This window comes from Dendropsophus ebraccatus, chromosome 3, assembly GCF_027789765.1.
Source record: "Dendropsophus ebraccatus isolate aDenEbr1 chromosome 3, aDenEbr1.pat, whole genome shotgun sequence".
NCBI lineage: Eukaryota > Metazoa > Chordata > Amphibia > Anura > Hylidae > Dendropsophus > Dendropsophus ebraccatus.
In genome coordinates, this window is record NC_091456.1 from 51,407,603 (window position 1) to 51,416,333 (window position 8,731).

Consider the following 8,731-nt stretch of genomic DNA (forward strand, 5'->3'; position numbering starts at 1 on the left):
ATCTCCCCTTTTATTAGTCAGCGATCAGCAGATGAACAAGCAAACCCCTTCCAAGCATCATGATAGGAAGCCACAACCCATTCATTGAGAGAGTATAGCAGAGAGCAGGGATGGGGAACATTCGGCCCTCCAGCTGTTCCAAAACTAAAATTCCCATTATGCCTGAACAGCCAAAGCTAAAGCTTTCGAAACAGCTGGAGAGCCGAATGTTCCCCATCCCTGCTCTAGGCTATACTCTCTCATTTTTTTTAGACCCCGTCCGGCGCACATTATGATGATACAATCGTGTGCTGCATGGGTATGACAGCTTCTTGTTGATTTGTGAAGCACCTCCTCTAGTAAGAGCAGCAGGGGTGGGGTGGATGGGGAAGACAGGTCCCTGCGGTGCGGGCCGTGGCCACATTCTTGCAAGAGAGAATGACATTGACAGACAGAGGAGCAAATTGCTCATCGCTGCTTTGTCTGTCAGTCAGTATTTTACAGTCAGTTCAGAAAGCAGAGGGGACCCCTATGGGTACTATTACATAAAGTGATTATCAGCCCTACTTGGCCAATAACCAGCTGTTCTGGCCAATAATTGTTTGGTGTAATAGCTCATGCAGAAGGCAATGTTCAGCCAACATGCAAGATGTCAGCTGATCGTTACCTTTCTGCATGAACCAAAGTCTTCATAATGATAGCAACGGTCTGCTGGCCATTGCTCCGTGTACCAGGAGTGGCAGCACCAGACCTACTGTTTTCCATGCGCCACCCAGATGATCTTTAGCTGCTTCTCGCGCCCCCCCCCCACTCCTCCCAATCCATAATAACACTGATATTGCTCCTAAATATCAAGCCGTCTAATAGGGCCCTATGAGTGATGGCCCCCAGGAAGCTGCCTACCCTCCTGCCCAATAGGAAAGACGACCTTGCCCCTTCCCTGTTTTAGATGATCAGAATAATTTTAATATGAGCAGCAACAATGGAAGTAACACAAAATGCAGCTGAAGATAAAGATTTATTAATAACCAATAGTTGAAGGGGAATTCCGGTTAAGTAAGGTTTAACCGCAGCATGAATTTCAGAACAAATGAAGTGTACCCGGTCTGTCGGTCATCATTCGTTGGCCAGTACTGTGTGCTTGCCAGCCAATGTATATTCAGCACAGTATTAGCAGTGCCTGCCACATGCGGAGAGGAGGGTGCCAGGTATGGTAAGATGGTAATGCCAGATGCGGAGAGGAGGGTGCCAGGTATGGTAAGATGGTAATGCCAGATGTTCTAGGCAGATGGTAAAGATGGTAATGCCAGATGTTATAGGCAGATGGTAATGCCAGATGTTATAGGCAGATGGTAATGCCAGATGTTATAGGCAGATGGTAATGCCAGATGTTATAGGCAGATGGTAATGCCAGATGTTATAGGCAGATGGTAATGCCAGATGTTAAAGGTGGTAATGCCAGATGGTGATGCTAGATGTTGAAGATGTTTCTATAAATCTGTATGGAGCAGAGAGACACCAAACAATGATGGTAAGCAAAGAGGTGAAGGATACTTTATACTTCTATTACAGCTCACATATCACAGATTAACTTAATTTCTTTTTAATTGGAATGCGGGCGCATTCAGGTGTGCCTGTGTTCCAATTCACCATAGCAGACAATGTAAAATGCGGCCAGAGCCGGACTTTACATTGTCTGCACTGTCAGTTTTTTGTGGCTGATATTCAATGAACAGTGGCCTAACAAAATTGACATGTCAGTTTTTTGTGCGGCTGCAAAGAATCCCGGCCGGAGTGTATACAAAGTTTATATACACTCCGGTCGGGATTCCATTGAAATCAATGCAATATATTTTTCCATTTAATAACGGCCGCTATTGCAATCTGTAACAACGCCATTATTAAATGAAAAAATATGTTTTGTGAATTTAGCTCTAAAGTGCAAACAAGTAACACAAGTAACTGTGTAAGTGTAGGACAATGTGCTGGGATTAGGCCCCTTTTTTATGCAGGCCGGTTATTGGCAAGGAGTCTTGCTAAAAACATATGGCCAATAATCGGCAGGCATAAAGGTTTCAGCGATCAGCCGAGGAGCAGGAAAACGGCCACTCAGCGGCTGATCGCATCTCCTGTGTGGGTGGTAAAATCTACGGCTATCTTTGAGATTTCTGAGCAGTAGGTAAGGGCGGCATTGTGTGGAATGACTACAGAAAGGATCTTGTATACTTACAGTTTAGTCCATGATGTTTGGACGGCAGCAACAGAAGAAGGATCTTATCCTAAGAAATAACAAGAAGAAAGCTGACATGAAGAAGCTTTAGAGACCCCCGGTGGAGGAGCACACTGACCGACTCTCCAGCAGGCATTTCACATCCAGTGGCATCTTTGTGCAGCAGGATATGCCCCATGATTGGCACCACTAGATGGCGCCTGTGTGTGCAGATATACAGTGTGTGCAGACAGGTTTTGTATCAGTGTCTTCTATTGGGGCAGTAAGACGTCTATATGGTGGTGTGATCTATAATGTGTCTGTATGTTAGTGTATTGCATCTCTCTTCTTACATAGCCAGCCTCCTCTCCCTCTTCAGTGCTCGACTCTTCTTCTTCTGTTCTTGCCGCTCTTTCTTCAGCTCCTTTTCAAAATCTCTTTCAGTCTCCTCTCTATTGTACATAAAACATATATCATATAATATGTAACTATATAAAAACTGGGAGACATTATCCCAGTCTTTAGCGCCAATGTCAGAGAATCCCACTGTGTGATGACTGATTGAAAAGTACGATGTCTTACCTGATTCTCAAGAGTGGGTCGCCAGGTCTTTTTCTTATAGCCGCCACTGGTAGAGAACAGAACTGGTTAGGATAACATAACATAAATGGAATCTACAGAAAATATTCAGATGTTTGGATTATTTTTCCTTCTACAAGGAAGACTCCACCATACCTGAAAGCATAAGGGTCTGAACGCACCAAGAAGAGCCATCTGCAAGAGAAGCCAGAGGAAGAAACATATTGACAAGTCTTTCACAACTAGTGATACATAGAACTACTCACAATACCCAGGAGATAAGTGGCAATGGGGTATAAGGAGATAAGTGGTCATGGGGTATAAGGAGATAAGTGGCAATGGAATATAAGGAGATAAGCGGCCATGGGGTATAAGGAGAAAAGTGGTTATGGGGTATGAGGACATATGTGGCCATGGGGTATAAGGACAAAGGTGGCCATGGGGGTGGGGGTGAGGGGTGAAAGAGGGGTGATACTCACGCCTCATCAGGTCCTTCGTCCTCATCGATATTGGATTTGTCAATCCTGTTATAGAGGAAAAAAGAGAATGATGATTAGTAATTTCTTTTAGCAGCTATATAGGGTTAGCTATAGAAAATATTCAGATGTTTGGAATTTTTTTTTCCTTCTACAAGAAAGACTCCATCATACCTGCAACCAGAGGGTACAGAGGCACTTACAACAGCCATCTGCAGGAGAATCCAGAATAAGAAACATATTGACAAGTCTTCCACGACTAGTGATACACAGAATTTCCCATATTTATTTCAGAAAGTGGCCATGGGGTATAAGGAGATAAGTGGCCATAGGGGATACGAAATTAAGCAGCCATGCACAGCATCATCATTTACTATACCAGAACATGAACACTAGGGATGAGCGAACTTTTGAAAAGTTCGGTTCGATCCCCCGAACTTTCCTGAAGTTCGGGTTCTGACGAACCGAACCGAAAACGAACCTTGCAATAATGGCTGAATAATTGCAGCTACAATAGTGGGAGTGTGATAGGGTATAGTTTCGTGTAGTTGCAGTTTCTATTACAATGAAAAAAGTGGAAAAAATCAAAGTGCAAAAATAGTGAAAAAAAAAAATAGCCGGCAAATCGGCAATAATGCTGAGCCGACTCCCCTAATGGTTAATATATTTAATTAATAGAACATATTTTCGTTGTAATAAAGTCACTTTCGTTGTTCAATAATTTAATTAAAACGATTCCATCATTGTGCAATTAAATTTACTGTTAAAATAAATATATATATAAATAAATGTATATTTATATATATATTTATTTTTTTACAGTATATTTAATTGCACAAGTATGGATTCGTTTAAATTGAATTATTGAACAACGAAATTAATTTTATTACAACAAAAATGTGTTTTATTAATTAAATATTAATTATTACAGGAAGCTCTATTAAGCCGTTAATTCATATTCACGGTAATAGAGCAAACTGTACTAATCATCACTTTACTTTAATTAAAACATCAAATGTTTCTTCTAATTATGTTATCACAATAGCATTATTAAAAGAAACATTTTGAATCATATGTGCGCTCAGCTGATCAGCTGATCGGCTGAGCGCACATATAATTAGCGGGTCCGCAGCACAGTGACTTCATTGTGCTGCGGACCAGCGAAGAGGACACATCGGATGGTGAGTATAAAGCTCTCCCCACCCCCTCCAGAGCACTGCACCCATCCCAGCAAGGAAGGGGGGGGTCACTTAACCCCTTTCTTGCTGGGATGGGTGCAGTCTGACATCAGTCTGGCCCCCAAGGGGTAAAGGGGGATGGAGTGCATCCTCCCTTAACCCCATGGGGGCCAGACTGTAAGCAGCGATCTGTAAAGATGCTGCATACTGTAAGGTGCACAACACCGCTCACGATGATGGGTGTTGTGCTCCTGTTTGTGTGTTTTTTTTTGTGTGTTTCTCCTTTTTTGTTTTTCAGATATCGGTATCCTGTTGATTACGACAGATTCGGTGGACTACATCGATGACCAGCGGTTGTTTGGATTTTTCTTTTTTAAATAAAATGGTCAATGAGGGGTGTGGGTTTGTTTTTATTTGAATAAAAAAAAAATTTCACTTGCGTCTTGTCTTTATTTCTTTACTTTATAGACTTAGTAGTGGAAGCCGTCTAATAGACGGAATCCATTACTAAGTTGGGGCCTAGTGTTAGCCGGTATAAAATGGCTAACACTAACCCCCCATTATTACCCCAGTACCCAATGCCACCAGGGGTACTGGGAAGAGCCGGGTGCCAGTGGTCCCGGAGCGTCAAAATTGGTGCTCCTGGACCGGGCGGCAGCAGGCTGGTAATATTTAGGCTGGGGAGGGCCTTAACCAATGGCTCTTCCCACCCTGGTGTTACCAGGCTGCTGTCGCTTGGTTTTTAACCCGGCTGGTTATGAAAATGGGGGAACCCTACTCGTTTTTTTTTTAAATAAATAAATAATTAAAAAAAAAACGTGTAGGGTTCCCCCTATTTTCATAACCAGCCGGGTTAAAAACCAAGCGACAGCAGCCTGGTAACACCAGGGTGGGAAGAGCCATTGGTTTAGGCCCTCCCCAGCCTAAATCTTACCAGCCTGCTGCCGCCCGGTCCAGGAGCGCCAATTTTGACGCTCCGGGACCACTGGCACCCGGCTCTTCCCAGTACCCCTGGTGGCATTGGGTACTGGGGTAATAATAGAGGGTTAGTGTTAGCCATTTTATACCGGCTAACACTAGGCCCCGACTTAGTAATGGATTCCGTCTATTAGACGGCTTCCACTACTAAGTCTATAAAGTAAAGAAATAAAGACAAGACACAAATGAAATTTTTTTTTATTCAAATAAAAACACCCCCACACCCCTCATTGACCATTTTATTTTAAAAAATCCAAACAACTGCTGGTCATCGTCGTAGTCTACCGAATCCGACGTAATCCACTGGATACCATTTAGGTATAAGAGACTGTTTACATGAGATAGGCATGGTATGAAAATGTATTTTAAGATTGACACATCTAATGAATTGAATTAGATCCATGTCCAACTCAAACCATTGTATTTTCTGACTGGAGCAATTAATTAACCCTTTGTAGCTCACATGGACCTTCAGAGCATCCATTTTTTGGATGTTCAGGTATCTGTGAGAAACAATAAACTGACTACTGATTTATATGTGAAAGAGACTGACTGCAACAACTTTGTTGACTTTGACAGTTGCCATCCGACAAATATGCTTAAATCTCTTCCTTATTCCCAGATGCTGAGGGCAAGGAGGATCATAGAGGATGGTGACAATCTTGAAAATTCTTCTGACAGAATGACTAATAATTTTAGAGAGAGGGGATACCCGAGGAGATTGTTACAAACGTGTAAGATGAAGGTTAAAAACACTGATCGCAACAAACTACATGAACCCAGCATCAGAACCAAGTCCCTAGATCGCATACCATTTGTGAGTACATATTCACACATATCTAGGGATATCAACAAAATTGTCCTAAAACATTGGTATATGGTACAACAACAACATCCCACAATACCTGAATTCCAAACACCTCCACTATTCTCCTATAGACGAACTAAAAATATTCGAGACAAATTAGTGTCTACTGATGTGGAGATAGGTTGTGGTGGAGGGGAACAGCGTCTTCTTACACCAGGGGGAAAGGGCTCTTACCCCTGTCGTGTATGTGTCAATTGTAAATACATGATTAAAGGAAACAGCTTTAAAAATCCACAAACATTAAAGAAATACAAAATCCACCAATATTTGACATGCAACTCCGATTGGGTCACCTACGTCTTACTGTGTCCTTGTGACCTAGTGTACGTGGGTGAAACCACATTGGATGTTAAAACACGCATTGGTCAACATCGCTACAGTATAAGGAAACGCAGAATGGATCTACCGGTCTCTTGTCATTTCTCTGAGGCCGGCCATAGTGAAAAAGATCTACGTTTTATGATCATTGATCGTGTGATGCAGCCTAAAAGGGGTGGTGACAGAAGGATGTTATTACTTCGTAGAGAATTATATTGGATTCATGAACTTCAATCTTTGTCACCATCAGGTCTAAACATTGACCTTTCAATCCACTCCTGGTTTCGGTTGCTATGAGGACCTGACATGAGGACCAAATACTGCCTCAAATATACGTAGTGTGAACCCAGCCTAAGGCTGGGTTCACACTATGTATATTTGAGGCTGTATTTGGTCCTCATGTCAGGTCCTCATAGCAACCAAAACCAGGAGTGGATTGAAAACACAGAAAGGATCTGTCCACACAATGTTGAAATTGAGTGGATGGCCGCCATATAACGGTAAATAACTTCCATTATTTCAATACAACAGCCGTTGTTTTAAAATAACAGCACATATTTGCCATTAAATGACGGCCATCCACTCAATTACAACATTATGTGAACAGAGCCTTTCTGTGTTTTCAATCCACTCCTTGTTTTGGTTGCTATACAGCCTCAAATATACGTAGTGTGAACATAGCCTTATTGTGGACTCGTGCTTCTCGTTGAGATGTCTACGGCTTGAATGAAATGCTCTAGAGTGGGTAAAGCCTCCGTGTGATCATCATCATTATTAGTACATAATATTACGTCGTATTCAAGTTTACTTTCTCACTTTATATTATGAATGGACACAATTATTTTTATAAATTGGACACTTTCTTTCACTAGGATCTTTACACTATTGTAATGCCACACGGGCTCTGGCAGCTGATGGACACCTGTGAACACAAATAGACTGTGGGGAGGGAAGTCTGAACTCTCCTTGACTGACAAGTCTGAGCACCTATCACGTTTTTACAATGATTGATACACCTGTATATAACATGTGATTGTTTGTAACACTATTGCACTTGAAAATGGTACGCCGAAACGTCGTGTTTTTTCACCTTGTTGCTGTGAATTATCCTTTATGGAATAAATTTCCTCACGTTTTTTGCAGAGTATTTTTCCTATAGCTGACTGTGGTCCTTGGTCTAGGACTTGTCTGCTGGCACCCACCTTCTAGTTTTTACTATTGGTGCTGCTCACATTGCCGTAGATAGATAGATAGATAGATAGATAGATAGATAATAGATGATAGATAGATAGATAGATAGATAGATAGATAGATAATAGATGATAGATAGATAGATAGATAGATAGATAGATAGATAGATAGATAGGAGATAGATAGATAGATAGATAGATAGATAGATAGATAGATAGATAGATAGATAGATAGATAGGAGATAGATAGGAGCAGGAGCGGACAGAGACTGCAAAGGGCCTCTGTGCAAAAAATGTGGGCCCCCATAACCTATTCGTTTCTCTACCTTTCTGCCTTAAAGGCGCACACATATGTAGATCCCAGCACATCCTGAGGGCTGCAGACTGCAGTAAATGCTGGAAGTTGTAGTGTTTGCAGCTGTTGTACTTGGAGGGTCCTGGGTGCATTGTACACTGGATGCTTTGTGGGAGACCAGAAAATATAGCTCTGATTGTGGAAGTGACCCCGGAGCAGCACTAATAGAAGATAGATCCAATGGGCCCTTAATCACTGTTGGGGCACAGGTGGGAGACATGTACTGTAGGTGGCTGCACAGGTGGGATACGTGTATTGTAAGTGGCTGCACAGGTGGGATACATGTACTGTATGTGGCTGCACAGGTGGGATACATGTACTGTATATGGCTGCACAGGTGGGATATATGTATTGTATGTGGCTGCACAGGTGGGATACATAAACTGTATGTGGCTGAATATGACCGATAATCGTTCCGTGGAGTAGGGCCTTTATACACCCTCTATCTTACAACTCCCAGCAGCCTGACAGAGTCACTGACAATAATCACTCACTGTCAGAGCTGCTGCTGTTGCTCCTCTTCACAGTCCCGTCCAACTCTGCAGGATCCCTCCAGCCCGTGATTGCATGCTTTCTCTCCTCTCCTCCTCACACAAGGTAT

At 42.3% G+C, this 8,731-nt stretch overlaps 1 long non-coding RNA gene across 1 annotated transcript; it reads right to left on the reverse strand.

Annotated features, from left to right (window-relative positions):
• Nucleotides 1-1,403: 1,403 nt before the first annotated feature.
• Nucleotides 1,404-2,819, reverse strand: LOC138787099 (uncharacterized). Its single transcript, XR_011362294.1, has 3 exons — nucleotides 2,771-2,819; nucleotides 2,210-2,640; nucleotides 1,404-1,477 (listed from the first exon to the last, which is right to left on the reverse strand). It is a non-coding gene; the product is annotated as an uncharacterized lncRNA (long non-coding RNA).
• Between the last annotated feature and the right edge of the window lie 5,912 nt (nucleotides 2,820-8,731).